This window comes from Microplitis demolitor, chromosome 2 (assembly GCF_026212275.2).
Source record: "Microplitis demolitor isolate Queensland-Clemson2020A chromosome 2, iyMicDemo2.1a, whole genome shotgun sequence".
Taxonomy (NCBI): domain Eukaryota; kingdom Metazoa; phylum Arthropoda; class Insecta; order Hymenoptera; family Braconidae; genus Microplitis; species Microplitis demolitor.
Genome location: NC_068546.1, coordinates 5,613,432 through 5,630,273, shown reverse-complemented (window position 1 = coordinate 5,630,273; position 16,842 = coordinate 5,613,432).

The window sequence follows — 16,842 nt, the reverse complement described above, 5'->3', positions numbered from 1 at the left end:
TTATACGATCTACTTCAAAATCTAATCAGCTCTAGTACTCAATAAAATGCGTCGATTGCCACCTCAAACATCTCAATCGGTTAATTTGTTCGAGAGATATCGCGGGAGAAAGAAATGGTGGACAATGGTTTTTTCCAAATATTTTTGAAATGACTGACCCGATTAATTCCAAATTTTTTTTTTTAGTATTTTGAAAGTATTTCAAAAACAACTTGATGAATCAATTCAAAAATCTTATCAGTTATAGAACTCAATAAAACATGTCGATTGTCGCCTTGAACGTCTTAATCGGTTTATTCGTTCGAGAGATATCGTTTGAAAAAAAATCGTAAAAAACGTTTTCTTTCGAAAACAAAGGCATACAAAAGTATTTTCGAGCTCGAAGAGAAAATGTATCTACAACATTTTTCTGAACTCAAGGAGCTCGAAATAGGCGGGAAGTTTTGGGGCTGGCCCGCAGGGTCAACCGACAGACCGATTTTTTTTTTACATTTCAATTTAATTCAACTTACATGAGAACGTGAAATCTACTATAGAACAATCCTTCAGTTAATAAATTGTATTAAGAAACGGATAGAAATAAACTGTTAAGGTTTAAAAAAAAATAACAATAGATGTACATAGACCGCTATAATTTTTTATTTTTTTAATAAAAATAAGTGAAATATTTACAAAATATTGTTAAAATATCAATAGTGATACTGCAGTCAACAGCGAATTAAATCCCTCTCTTCTTCGGTCCATTCTATCGAATAATCACAAATCAACAGTAAATTCAACGGCTGATAAGCTCTTTCGATTGTGGCAAGAACAATCTAAATCGATCGATTGACTAAAAAGGTATAGAAAATTTACACACACACACACAGACACCCATACAACCACTCGGATATCATTCGAAAAATACCCAAAATAGCTGCCTATATGACCTCGAAACGTCGACAACTGATGGAAAGTCGATTTTCGCTAATCGGCGTAAAAATTCCAAAATTTTTCAAGGATCATCGACTATAGTATAGATATATCATAGCAAGAAGTTGAAAAAATTGAGTACTTATTTTACGGAAATACTAAGAGAATTCCTACTACACGGAGAAAAAATTAAAGGAACTGTTCCTAGTACGTTTATGAAATATCATCCCATACCGTTATGGTAATGATTACTAGGGATTATGGGATATAGACCCATACTTTTTGGGAAGGTTTCCATAAATATGGTAACAATTCCTATCATTATGGTAACAGTTCCCATATCGCATATGAAAGAATCATGGTAATGATTACCATACTCATAGGAATAGTTCCCATAAGCAAATAAGAACCAATCCTATAACCACATTGTAACAGTTCCTATAATATTATGGTAACCATTCCCATAATGTATGGGAATTATTACCATAATATTATGGGAATGGTTACCATAATATTATGGGAATGGTTACCATAATATTATAGGAACAGTTACCATAATATTATGGGAATGGTTACCATAATATTATAGGAACAGTTACCATAATATTATGGGAATGGTTACCATTTTATTGTAATATAGTTTCACAAAAAGATTAAATATACAAAAAAAATGCTTATTACAAACAAAAATTATTATAATTTCTAAATATTATGGTAACCATACCCATAATATTATGGTAACCATTCCCATAATATTATGGTAACTATTCCCATAATATTATGGTAACCATTCCCATAATATTATGGTAACCATTCCCATAATATTATAGTAACCATTACCATACGTACATAGTAACTATTACCATAATTGCATAGGAACTATTCCGATACCATATGGGAATTATATCCATAATTATAGGAATGGTTACCATAATATATATGGGTGCCGTTCCTATAATCAACATTTCAAAAAAACCAGTTACCATGCAGTATGGGAACCATTCCCATAATATATTGTAACTGTTACTATAATTTTCTCTCCGTGTACACGGAAAGAAAATTCCACTAAAATTTACGAAATTAACATCGTAATCGTGGACTAGACTTTCATTGGCGTAAATTTTTAAATGTCGTATTTCAAAATTTACTATAGTCTTTATTAAAATTCTGATGTAGATTTTATTCTTTACTATTTAACATCGTAATTTTAACAAAGACTATATTAAATTTTGAAATAAGACATTTAAAACTTGACGCCAATAAAAGTCTAGTCCACGATTACGATGTTAACATCGTAGATTTTAGTGAAATTTTCTTTCCGTGTAGAAAATTATGTACTTTTAAAAAATTAATTTACTTTCTTTTTTTAGTATCAACCCTCAGCAAAGTTACGACTTGTTGTGAGGTACTGAATGTAACTCATCTTGGCTGCAAGATAACTGCATAACTTATCTTGACAAGAATATAATAATGGTTCATAAAAACATTAAATCGGATAAATAGAAACGATTGTGATGTATAATGTAAGGAAGACATTCAAGATGCGAACATAATAAATTTGCGAAAAATGGTTTTAAAGTCTATTGACATTCAACAATACCAATTAACAAATGAATTGCTAATAAAAATTTATTTGAATTCCAATAAGCGTGAATGAGCTCGTATATGTTTGTGTGAGCAGAGAATTCATATTTAGATTAAAACATATGTGTTTGCATACAAATTTATTGTGTGTATATGTGTGTCTTTGGACGTATGAAGGCATGAATAGCGAATTTTAAACTCAATTTTGTAATATCAATATGATTTTCACGTGAAAAAATGTAGCTCAGCTTAATAATTTTTAAAAAGAAAAACTCAATTTAATTATAAATAGCGATCTATTCTTCGAAACAAGAAAAATGATTATTCTTATACTCTTACGTCAGATTTTAATGAAATGAAATAGCTTTCGAACCGCAACATCCAAGCCAACTTCCCTGTCAAAAAATAAGTCCAAATTTCGTTTTTAGAAGTAAGTTTTGAACTCAGTTAACCTTTATTTCACAATTTTGCTCATATCACACTTCCTTAATTAAACAACGTTCCTAGTAATATCAAAGAACTCATACTTCTTGCCCACATACAGATTTTGTTCGATAACCGATGAAACACAAGCTGAGTTGATTAGAGTCATTATATTTATGTTATCCAAAAAGGGCAATTACTAAGATCAAAGTGACTACAAAGCGTATATTGCTTTTATCATCGGACAGCGCTTGAATCAACAGATCGAGAAAATTGGACTCGTAAGGTAAATGTCCCTATACCGGAACAAGACCCAATACCGGAACGATTTGATAATCATTATATTATATTTCAACTCGTACGCGATGAAACTAAATAAAACTTTCTTTATTTAAAACCTTAATCTTTCAGTTAAAAAATAAGATATAAAATAGATTTTAGAAAATAATTAAAATATAAAAAAAAAAAAATGTAAATTAGAGCAATAGTCTCGGATTCATGACTTTTTCATGTCTCTTAATGGTTTTGCTAAGAAATCAGTCAATGGTCTTAAGCTTATAGAAAATGCATAGAATTACTTTTCAATAATTTTTTTTTTGTATATGCATCTTGAATGACATAAAATTCAAGAAAACATATTAAAAATATGAAAAAAATAGTATTATTATATTAATTTTACTGTTCGTCTATTGGTACACCAAAATGAACCCGTGCCCAGTACCGGAACAGCCAATCATATTAATGTTATCGATAGACATTAACAGTGAGTTTTATTGACTGGCTAAATCAAGTACAACATTAATTATTACTGGAGCCCTAATATTTAATGCAGTATGTATAATTGTTATACGAAATATATTAAGTATAGATAAACTCTAATTTAAATCATATTATACAAAAATTAATTTTTGTTTTTAGTTTTTTTTTTTTCAATTATTTTTCTAGTATAACCTCAAATGATTTATTTTGTTTCTATTCTTTAGTTCAAAATATTTATTTTCATTAAATATTCAATCATTTTAAAATTTTAAATACATTTTACATTATGGGTGTGATATAGCAGACATCAGACAAATTCAAAATTATTAATAAATCGAGTAAATAATTAATAATATAAAATTTTAAAAAATGCAAATTCAAAAAATTTTGAAATTAATAGTGCTTTTTTTGTAAATATTATATTTTTAATTATTTATCTAATTTATTTATAATTTTAAAGTTCTCTGACGCCTGCTACATTCATACTCGTTTTACATTAATATTATTTAATAATTATTAATATTTTCACCATGAATAAATGCAAAAAATAACTTATTTTATTTACTGTTCCGGTATTGGGACACGGCTATTTCAGCGTTCCGGTATTGGGTCTTTTGGGTGTCATAGAAAAAATTTTTTTTTTTATATTAAATTTAAGAAAAATGAACTAATTTGATTATTTTTGAATTGGTAAATATCTATTCTATATGATGTAATAAATTATTTTGGTTTATAATTTATTTGAATATTTTTAAAACGATAAAAATCAGTCATATACCCATCGTCGTTCCGGTATTGGGACATTTACCTTATAAATATTTAATTTCTTTTTCAATTAATAATTATAATTTATTTAGACTTGAAATCATCTAATCTGACAAATAATAAATCATTTTCAAGGGTATTTTCAGACCATGCCCTCCATATTTTTAAAATATGCAATGTCAACATGACTCAACTGTCATAACTGTATTAAAATTTTTTTTAATTAATTAAAAAAAAGTTAAAACCTTAATTGAAAAAGAACAACGTAGTCGTGATTTTGTTTAGATATAGAATTTAAAAAAACTACTTACAGTTACCAATTAGGAGTTAGACGAAATTTATTGAATAAATTTTAGCCTACAAAACTTGAAAATTCGAATTTTAAAATTTATATGAAGATTTTACTGAAATTTATTCAGGAAATTTTCACTTACTGCCTTTCTATCTTCCCAATGTTAAATTAACATGGAGAAGATAGAAAGGCAGTAAGATAAAGTTACTGCCTTCTTCCTAAGCACGGCAGAACTTTCAATGCGAATGGATTTACTGTAAACGGTCGTCTAAAAAAAAAAAAAGCTATTTATTGAACGTCAATGAAAATGAATATAAAATTACTTATCAGTCTAGTGAAATATTTTTCATTTACTTTCAAATTAATCAATTACTTAGTAATATTTAAATACAGTTCAAATTTTATAAATGATGATTTAATCATAATTTGTATAAAATGAGACCTATAAGAGTTAATATTTATATAAAAATTCCTAGCAAGTTATGATTACGTCATCGATAACTAAGAAGGCCCTAGAAGTTGATATTCTTAATATGTATATTACCTATTATATGAAAAATCAAGTTATATATCGCAAGTTTCAACTTTACGGCCTCATTCATTAGTAACTTGCAACCATTTGAAATACATAATTCTTTTAAGTATTTAAAAAACTTGACGAGCATTAATACGTTTTGAAAAATTTGGTGGCCCTGAAAAGGGCCGTTTGGTTTATTTACAGATAAGGAAATTTATTTAGAGCTGGTGTACTTGGTAACGGCTTTGGTTCCTTCACTATTAAAAAAAAAAAAAAAAAAAACAACTAAATTAAATCGAAGTAAAAACTCGCGTATTACGTTACTGTTCAGCTCATAGGCGAACACATGGACACATACTCACACATTCGCACACCCACTCACGAACATCTAAACACATGTACGCACATATTTGCACACACGTACACACACACACCCGAACACACGCACACACGTGAAAAAATTATATATGTAAAAAAAGATATTTACAAATTAACACGATATCTGTGCACGTCGTTTCTTCACATGATGGAACAAAGCCCAGACATCTCGTGGCTTTTGGAAACTGGCTGCATCACTCGCAAATGTCTCCGCTGAAGATCTGGCTTCACTTGCTTGGGAACAGTGATCAGTTCTACTTCCTTCTCGACAACGACTGGTTGAGGCATCCGAACCATCTTCTTCTTGGGCACCATTTTTGTCTTTATGTTGACGCTAATGGTCGTTTTAACTCGTTGAACGTTCACTGGATGAAAGTTTAAATTACCGTCCAGTCCACATGTTGGCAAAGAAGTGTTGGATGGAGTCACTTCGCTGAATTCTTCAGTTTTAGGTTTTTTGTATTGAGCATCATGCTCAACATCAAAAATATCGGCGCACCGTTTGAATCCAGTTGCAGATTGTGGACTTGACGACACTAAACACTTCACATCACTCATGATGATTCAATTATGAAAATTTGGAGTTTGAAATTTCAGTTATACCCAGAGACAACTTGGCTAGAGTTTGAAACTCAATGATGTTGAAATTTTAAGGACCGACGTTTAAATGCACTGCAATATTTCAGGGAGGGGATTTTGGATCCAATGGGACATTTGCACCGTAACATCAGTAATTAGATCTTTATGGTAAAGGTCAATGGCTACTTTACATCGTTCATTACTTTCCCATTTAGACTTATTTTAATATTAATCCTAAGGATTTGTGCAGATAAGGTAAGGGAATATCCGGCGACATAATTATACCTGTGTATGTCTGCTGCTTTCTCTAGGAAAAAATACATTTTATTTAGGTACGGGTATAGAATATTTCGAGTAATGACATTTTTAAAGCATTAAATATTTGATACATTGTTTATACGATATTACCTATTGACCAAAATACATGTATACTTATACACAGCACCCTTATAAATAACTTGAGTACTTTACTTGTCTGGCGTCTATAATGAATAATTGGTAACAAAGTTAGCATTAAAACGTTTATGAAAATCCATGTCGTGAGAAAACGATTTTATAATATTTTGTATGACAAATGGGCTGATAAAATTCCATGAAAATGGCTTTTTAACTTCCCGCTAAGAAAATCGACGATTTTCAAAAATTTCGGGAAGTTATTGTTTTCACCCCGATTTTCAAAAATCGAGTTTTTATCAGATGTCGACGTTTTGAGGTCCTAGGAAGCTATTCTGACTATTTTCAGAATGATGTCCGAGTGTGTGTGTGTGTGTGTGTGTGTATGTAAACTCTTTGTAACTTTTTAACTAATGAATCGATTTGGATGATTGAGGTGGCAATCGAAAGAGCTTGTTGGCCATCAACTTTCCTGAAAATTTCAGATTATTTGATCGAATAGACTCGAAAATATTTGCGAATTACGAAAAAAAAAAAAATTTTTTTGTTAGTTTTTTATTGATTTCTCAAAAACGACTTATACGATCTACTTCAAAATCTAATCAGCTCTAGTACTCAATAAAACGCGTCGATTGCCACCTCAAACATCTCAATCGGTTAATTTGTTCGAGAGATATCGCGGGAGAAAGAAATGGTGGACAATGGTTTTTTCCAAATATTTTTGAAATGACTGACCCGATTAATTCCAAATTTTTTTTTTTAGTATTTTGAAAGTATTTCAAAAACAACTTGATGAATCAATTCAAAAATCTTATCAGTTATAGAACTCAATAAAACATGTCGATTGTCGCCTTGAACGTCTTAATCGGTTTATTCGTTCGAGAGATATCGTTTGAAAAAAAATCGTAAAAAACGTTTTCTTTCGAAAACAAAGGCATACAAAAGTATTTTCGAGCTCGAAGAGAAAATGTATCTACAACATTTTTCTGAACTCAAGGAGCTCGAAATAGACGGGAAGTTTTGGGGCTGGCCCGCAGGGTCAACCGACAGACCGATTTTTTTTTTACATTTCAATTTAATTCAACTTACATGAGAACGTGAAATCTACTATAGAACAATCCTTCAGTTAATAAATTGTATTAAGAAACGGATAGAAATAAACTGTTAAGGTTTAAAAAAAAATAACAATAGATGTACATAGACCGCTATAATTTTTTATTTTTTTAATAAAAATAAGTGAAATATTTACAAAATATTGTTAAAATATCAATAGTGATACTGCAGTCAACAGCGAATTAAATCCCTCTCTTCTTCGGTCCATTCTATCGAATAATCACAAATCAACAGTAAATTCAACGGCTGATAAGCTCTTTCGATTGTGGCAAGAACAATCTAAATCGATCGATTGACTAAAAAGGTATAGAAAATTTACACACACACACACAGACACCCATACAACCACTCGGATATCATTCGAAAAATACCCAAAATAGCTGCCTATATGACCTCGAAACGTCGACAACTGATGGAAAGTCGATTTTCGCTAATCGGCGTAAAAATTCCAAAATTTTTCAAGGATCATCGACTATAGTATAGATATATCATAGCAAGAAGTTGAAAAAATTGAGTACTTATTTTACGGAAATACTAAGAGAATTCCTACTACACGGAGAAAAAATTAAAGGAACTGTTCCTAGTACGTTTATGAAATATCATCCCATACCGTTATGGTAATGATTACTAGGGATTATGGGATATAGACCCATACTTTTTGGGAAGGTTTCCATAAATATGGTAACAATTCCTATCATTATGGTAACAGTTCCCATATCGCATATGAAAGAATCATGGTAATGATTACCATACTCATAGGAATAGTTCCCATAAGCAAATAAGAACCAATCCTATAACCACATTGTAACAGTTCCTATAATATTATGGTAACCATTCCCATAATGTATGGGAATTATTACCATAATATTATGGGAATGGTTACCATAATATTATGGGAATGGTTACCATAATATTATAGGAACAGTTACCATAATATTATGGGAATGGTTACCATAATATTATAGGAACAGTTACCATAATATTATGGGAATGGTTACCATTTTATTGTAATATAGTTTCACAAAAAGATTAAATATACAAAAAAAATGCTTATTACAAACAAAAATTATTATAATTTCTAAATATTATGGTAACCATACCCATAATATTATGGTAACCATTCCCATAATATTATGGTAACTATTCTCATAATATTATGGTAACCATTCCCATAATATTATGGTAACTATTCCCATAATATTATGGTAACCATTCCCATAATATTATGGTAACCATTCCCATAATATTATAGTAACCATTACCATACGTACATAGTAACTATTACCATAATTGCATAGGAACTATTCCGATACCATATGGGAATTATATCCATAATTATAGGAATGGTTACCATAATATATATGGGTGCCGTTCCTATAATCAACATTTCAAAAAAACCAGTTACCATGCAGTATGGGAACCATTCCCATAATATATTGTAACTGTTACTATAATTTTCTCTCCGTGTACACGGAAAGAAAATTCCACTAAAATTTACGAAATTAACATCGTAATCGTGGACTAGACTTTCATTGGCGTAAATTTTTAAATGTCGTATTTCAAAATTTACTATAGTCTTTATTAAAATTCTGATGTAGATTTTATTCTTTACTATTTAACATCGTAATTTTAACAAAGACTATATTAAATTTTGAAATAAGACATTTAAAAATTGACGCCAATAAAAGTCTAGTCCACGATTACGATGTTAACATCGTAGATTTTAGTGAAATTTTCTTTCCGTGTAGAAAATTATGTACTTTTAAAAAATTAATTTACTTTCTTTTTTTAGTATCAACCCTCAGCAAAGTTACGACTTGTTGTGAGGTACTGAATGTAACTCATCTTGGCTGCAAGATAACTGCATAACTTATCTTGACAAGAATATAATAATGGTTCATAAAAACATTAAATCGGATAAATAGAAACGATTGTGATGTATAATGTAAGGAAGACATTCAAGATGCGAACATAATAAATTTGCGAAAAATGGTTTTAAAGTCTATTGACATTCAACAATACCAATTAACAAATGAATTGCTAATAAAAATTTATTTGAATTCCAATAAGCGTGAATGAGCTCGTATATGTTTGTGTGAGCAGAGAATTCATATTTAGATTAAAACATATGTGTTTGCATACAAATTTATTGTGTGTATATGTGTGTCTTTGGACGTATGAAGGCATGAATAGCGAATTTTAAACTCAATTTTGTAATATCAATATGATTTTCACGTGAAAAAATGTAGCTCAGCTTAATAATTTTTAAAAAGAAAAACTCAATTTAATTATAAATAGCGATCTATTCTTCGAAACAAGAAAAATGATTATTCTTATACTCTTACGTCAGATTTTAATGAAATGAAATAGCTTTCGAACCGCAACATCCAAGCCAACTTCCCTGTCAAAAAATAAGTCCAAATTTCGTTTTTAGAAGTAAGTTTTGAACTCAGTTAACCTTTATTTCACAATTTTGCTCATATCACACTTCCTTAATTAAACAACGTTCCTAGTAATATCAAAGAACTCATACTTCTTGCCCACATACAGATTTTGTTCGATAACCGATGAAACACAAGCTGAGTTGATTAGAGTCATTATATTTATGTTATCCAAAAAGGGCAATTACTAAGATCAAAGTGACTACAAAGCGTATATTGCTTTTATCATCGGACAGCGCTTGAATCAACAGATCGAGAAAATTGGACTCGTAAGGTAAATGTCCCTATACCGGAACAAGACCCAATACCGGAACGATTTGATAATCATTATATTATATTTCAACTCGTACGCGATGAAACTAAATAAAACTTTCTTTATTTAAAACCTTAATCTTTCAGTTAAAAAATAAGATATAAAATAGATTTTAGAAAATAATTAAAATATAAAAAAAAAAAAATGTAAATTAGAGCAATAGTCTCGGATTCATGACTTTTTCATGTCTCTTAATGGTTTTGCTAAGAAATCAGTCAATGGTCTTAAGCTTATAGAAAATGCATAGAATTACTTTTCAATAATTTTTTTTTTGTATATGCATCTTGAATGACATAAAATTCAAGAAAACATATTAAAAATATGAAAAAAATAGTATTATTATATTAATTTTACTGTTCGTCTATTGGTACACCAAAATGAACCCGTGCCCAGTACCGGAACAGCCAATCATATTAATGTTATCGATAGACATTAACAGTGAGTTTTATTGACTGGCTAAATCAAGTACAACATTAATTATTACTGGAGCCCTAATATTTAATGCAGTATGTATAATTGTTATACGAAATATATTAAGTATAGATAAACTCTAATTTAAATCATATTATACAAAAATTAATTTTTGTTTTTAGTTTTTTTTTTTCAATTATTTTTCTAGTATAACCTCAAATGATTTATTTTGTTTCTATTCTTTAGTTCAAAATATTTATTTTCATTAAATATTCAATCATTTTAAAATTTTAAATACATTATACATTATGGGTGTGATATAGCAGACATCAGACAAATTCAAAATTATTAATAAATCGAGTAAATAATTAATAATATAAAATTTTAAAAAATGCAAATTCAAAAAATTTTGAAATTAATAGTGCTTTTTTTGTAAATATTATATTTTTAATTATTTATCTAATTTATTTATAATTTTAAAGTTCTCTGACGCCTGCTACATTCATACTCGTTTTACATTAATATTATTTAATAATTATTAATATTTTCACTACTTACAGTTACCAATTAGGAGTTAGACGAAATTTATTGAATAAATTTTAGCCTACAAAACTTGAAAATTCGAATTTTAAAATTTATATGAAGATTTTACTGAAATTTATTCAGGAAATTTTCACTTACTGCCTTTCTATCTTCCCAATGTTAAATTAACATGGAGAAGATAGAAAGGCAGTAAGATGAAGTTACTGCCTTCTTCCTAAGCACGGCAGAACTTTCAATGCGAATGGATTTACTGTAAACGGTCGTCTAAAAAAAAAAAAAGCTATTTATTGAACGTCAATGAAAATGAATATAAAATTACTTATCAGTCTAGTGAAATATTTTTCATTTACTTTCAAATTAATCAATTACTTAGTAATATTTAAATACAGTTCAAATTTTATAAATGATGATTTAATCATAATTTGTATAAAATGAGACCTATAAGAGTTAATATTTATATAAAAATTCCTAGCAAGTTATGATTACGTCATCGATAACTAAGAAGGCCCTAGAAGTTGATATTCTTAATATGTATATTACCTATTATATGAAAAATCAAGTTATATATCGCAAGTTTCAACTTTACGGCCTCATTCATTAGTAACTTGCAACCATTTGAAATACATAATTCTTTTAAGTATTTAAAAAACTTGACGAGCATTAATACGTTTTGAAAAATTTGGTGGCCCTGAAAAGGGCCGTTTGGTTTATTTACAGATAAGGAAATTTATTTAGAGCTGGTGTACTTGGTAACGGCTTTGGTTCCTTCACTATTAAAAAAAAAAAAAAAAAAAACAACTAAATTAAATCGAAGTAAAAACTCGCGTATTACGTTACTGTTCAGCTCATAGGCGAACACATGGACACATACTCACACATTCGCACACACACTCACGAACATCTAAACACATGTACGCACATATTTGCACACACGTACACACACACACCCGAACACACGCACACACGTGAAAAAATTATATATGTAAAAAAAGATATTTACAAATTAACACGATATCTGTGCACGTCGTTTCTTCACATGATGGAACAAAGCCCAGACATCTCGTGGCTTTTGGAAACTGGCTGCATCACTCGCAAATGTCTCCGCTGAAGATCTGGCTTCACTTGCTTGGGAACAGTGATCAGTTCTACTTCCTTCTCGACAACGACTGGTTGAGGCATCCGAACCATCTTCTTCTTGGGCACCATTTTTGTCTTTATGTTGACGCTAATGGTCGTTTTAACTCGTTGAACGTTCACTGGACGAAAGTTTAAATTACCGTCCAGTCCACATGTTGGCAAAGAAGTGTTGGATGGAGTCACTTCGCTGAATTCTTCAGTTTTAGGTTTTTTGTATTGAGCATCATGCTCAACATCAAAAATATCGGCGCACCGTTTGAATCCAGTTGCAGATTGTGGACTTGACGACACTAAACACTTCACATCACTCATGATGATTCAATTATGAAAATTTGGAGTTTGAAATTTCAGTTATACCCAGAGACAACTTGGCTAGAGTTTGAAACTCAATGATGTTGAAATTTTAAGGACCGACGTTTAAATGCACTGCAATATTTCAGGGAGGGGATTTTGGATCCAATGGGACATTTGCACCGTAACATCAGTAATTAGATCTTTATGGTAAAGGTCAATGGCTACTTTACATCGTTCATTACTTTCCCATTTAGACTTATTTTAATATTAATCCTAAGGATTTGTGCAGATAAGGTAAGGGAATATCCGGCGACATAATTATACCTGTGTATGTCTGCTGCTTTCTCTAGGAAAAAATACATTTTATTTAGGTACGGGTATAGAATATTTCGAGTAATGACATTTTTAAAGCATTAAATATTTGATACATTGTTTATACGATATTACCTATTGACCAAAATACATGTATACTTATACACAGCACCCTTATAAATAACTTGAGTACTTTACTTGTCTGGCGTCTATAATGAATAATTGGTAACAAAGTTAGCATTAAAACGTTTATGAAAATCCATTTCGTGAGAAAACGATTTTATAATATTTTGTATGACAAATGGGCTGATAAAATTCCATGAAAATGGCTTTTTAACTTCCCGCTAAGAAAATCGACGATTTTCAAAAATTTCGGGAATTTATTGTTTTCACCCCGATTTTCAAAAATCGAGTTTTTATCAGATGTCGACGTTTTGAGGTCCTAGGAAGCTATTCTGACTATTTTCAGAATGATGTCCGAGTGTGTGTGTGTGTGTGTGTGTGTATGTAAACTCTTTGTAACTTTTTAACTAATGAATCGATTTGGATGATTGAGGTGGCAATCGAAAGAGCTTGTTGGCCATCAACTTTCCTGAAAATTTCAGATTATTTGATCGAATAGACTCGAAAATATTTGCGAATTACGAAAAAAAAAAAATTTTTTTGTTAGTTTTTTATTGATTTCTCAAAAACGACTTATACGATCTACTTCAAAATCTAATCAGCTCTAGTACTCAACAAAACGCGTCGATTGCCACCTCAAACATCTCAATCGGTTAATTTGTTCGAGAGATATCGCGGGAGAAATAAATGGTGGACAATGGTTTTTTCCAAATATTTTTGAAATGACTGACCCGATTAATTCCGAATTTTTTTTTTTAGTATTTTGAAAGTATTTCAAAAACAACTTGATGAATCAATTCAAAAATCTTATCAGTTATAGAACTCAATAAAACATGTCGATTGTCGCCTTGAACGTCTTAATCGGTTTATTCGTTCGAGAGATATCGTTTGAAAAAAAATCGTAAAAAACGTTTTCTTTCGAAAACAAAGGCATACAAAAGTATTTTCGAGCTCGAAGAGAAAATGTATCTACAACATTTTTCTGAACTCAAGGAGCTCGAAATAGGCGGGAAGTTTTGGGGCTGGCCCGCAGGGTCAACCGACAGACCGATTTTTTTTTTACATTTCAATTTAATTCAACTTACATGAGAACGTGAAATCTACTATAGAACAATCCTTCAGTTAATAAATTGTATTAAGAAACGGATAGAAATAAACTGTTAAGGTTTAAAAAAAAATAACAATAGATGTACATAGACCGCTATAATTTTTTATTTTTTTAATAAAAATAAGTGAAATATTTACAAAATATTGTTAAAATATCAATAGTGATACTGCAGTCAACAGCGAATTAAATCCCTCTCTTCTTCGGTCCATTCTATCGAATAATCACAAATCAACAGTAAATTCAACGGCTGATAATGGTTCGATTGTGGCAAGAACAATCTAAATCGATCGATTGACTAAAAAGGTATAGAAAATTTACACACACACACACAGACACCCATACAACCACTCGGATATCATTCGAAAAATACCCAAAATAGCTGCCTATATGACCTCGAAACGTCGACAACTGATGGAAAGTCGATTTTCGCTAATCGGCGTAAAAATTCCAAAATTTTTCAAGGATCATCGACTATAGTATAGATATATCATAGCAAGAAGTTGAAAAAATTGAGTACTTATTTTACGGAAATACTAAGAGAATTCCTACTACACGGAGAAAAAATTAAAGGAACTGTTCCTAGTACGTTTATGAAATATCATCCCATACCGTTATGGTAATGATTACTAGGGATTATGGGATATAGACCCATACTTTTTGGGAAGGTTTCCATAAATATGGTAACAATTCCTATCATTATGGTAACAGTTCCCATAAGCAAATAAGAACCAATCCTATAACCACATTGTAACAGTTCCTATAATATTATGGTAATCATTCCCATAATATTATGGTAATCATTCTCATAATGTATGGGAATTATTACCATAATATTATGGGAATGGTTACCATAATATTATAGGAACAGTTACCATAATATTATGGGAATTATTACCATAATATTACGGGAATGGTTACCATTTTATTGTAATATAGTTTCACAAAAAGATTAAATATACAAAAAAAATGCTTATTACAAACAAAAATTATTATAATTTCTAAATATTATGGTAACCATACCCATAATATTATGGTAACCATTCCCATAATATTATGGTAACTATTCTCATAATATTATGGTAACCATTCCCATAATATTATGGTAACTATTCCCATAATATTATGGTAACTATTCCCATAATATTATGGTAACCATTCCCATAATATTATGGTAACCATTCCCATAATATTATAGTAACCATTACCATACGTACATAGTAACTATTACCATAATTGCATAGGAACTATTCCGATACCATATGGGAATTATATCCATAATTATAGGAATGGTTACCATAATATATATGGGTGCCGTTCCTATAATCAACATTTCAAAAAAACCAGTTACCATGCAGTATGGGAACCATTCCCATAATATATTGTAACTGTTACTATAATTTTCTCTCCGTGTACACGGAAAGAAAATTCCACTAAAATTTATGAAATTAACATCGTAATCGTGGACTAGACTTTCATTGGCGTAAATTTTTAAATGTCGTATTTCAAAATTTACTATAGTCTTTATTAAAATTCTGATGTAGATTTTATTCTTTACTATTTAACATCGTAATTTTAACAAAGACTATATTAAATTTTGAAATAAGACATTTAAAAATTGACGCCAATAAAAGTCTAGTCCACGATTACGATGTTAACATCGTAGATTTTAGTGAAATTTTCTTTCCGTGTAGAAAATTATGTACTTTTAAAAAATTAATTTACTTTCTTTTTTTAGTATCAACCCTCAGCAAAGTTACGACTTGTTGTGAGGTACTGAATGTAACTCATCTTGGCTGCAAGATAACTGCATAACTTATCTTGACAAGAATATAATAATGGTTCATAAAAACATTAAATCGGATAAATAGAAACGATTGTGATGTATAATGTAAGGAAGACATTCAAGATGCGAACATAATAAATTTGCGAAAAATGGTTTTAAAGTCTATTGACATTCAACAATACAAATTAACAAATGAATTGCTAATAAAAATTTATTTGAATTCCAATAAGCGTGAATGAGCTCGTATATGTTTGTGTGAGCAGAGAATTCATATTTAGATTAAAACATATGTGTTTGCATACAAATTTATTGTGTGTATATGTGTGTCTTTGGACGTATGAAGGCATGAACAGCGAATTTTAAACTCAATTTTGTAATATCAATATGATTTTCACGTGAAAAAATGTAGCTCAGCTTAATTTTTTTTAAAAAGAAAAACTCAATTTAATTATAAATAGCGATCTATTCTTCGAAACAAGAAAAATGATTATTCTTATACTCTTACGTCAGATTTTAATGAAATGAAATAGCTTTCGAACCGCAACATCCAAGCCAACTTCCCTGTCAAAAAATAAGTCCAAATTTCGTTTTTAGAAGTAAGTTTTGAACTCAGTTAACCTTTATTTCACAATTTTGCTCATATCACACTTCCTTAATTAAAC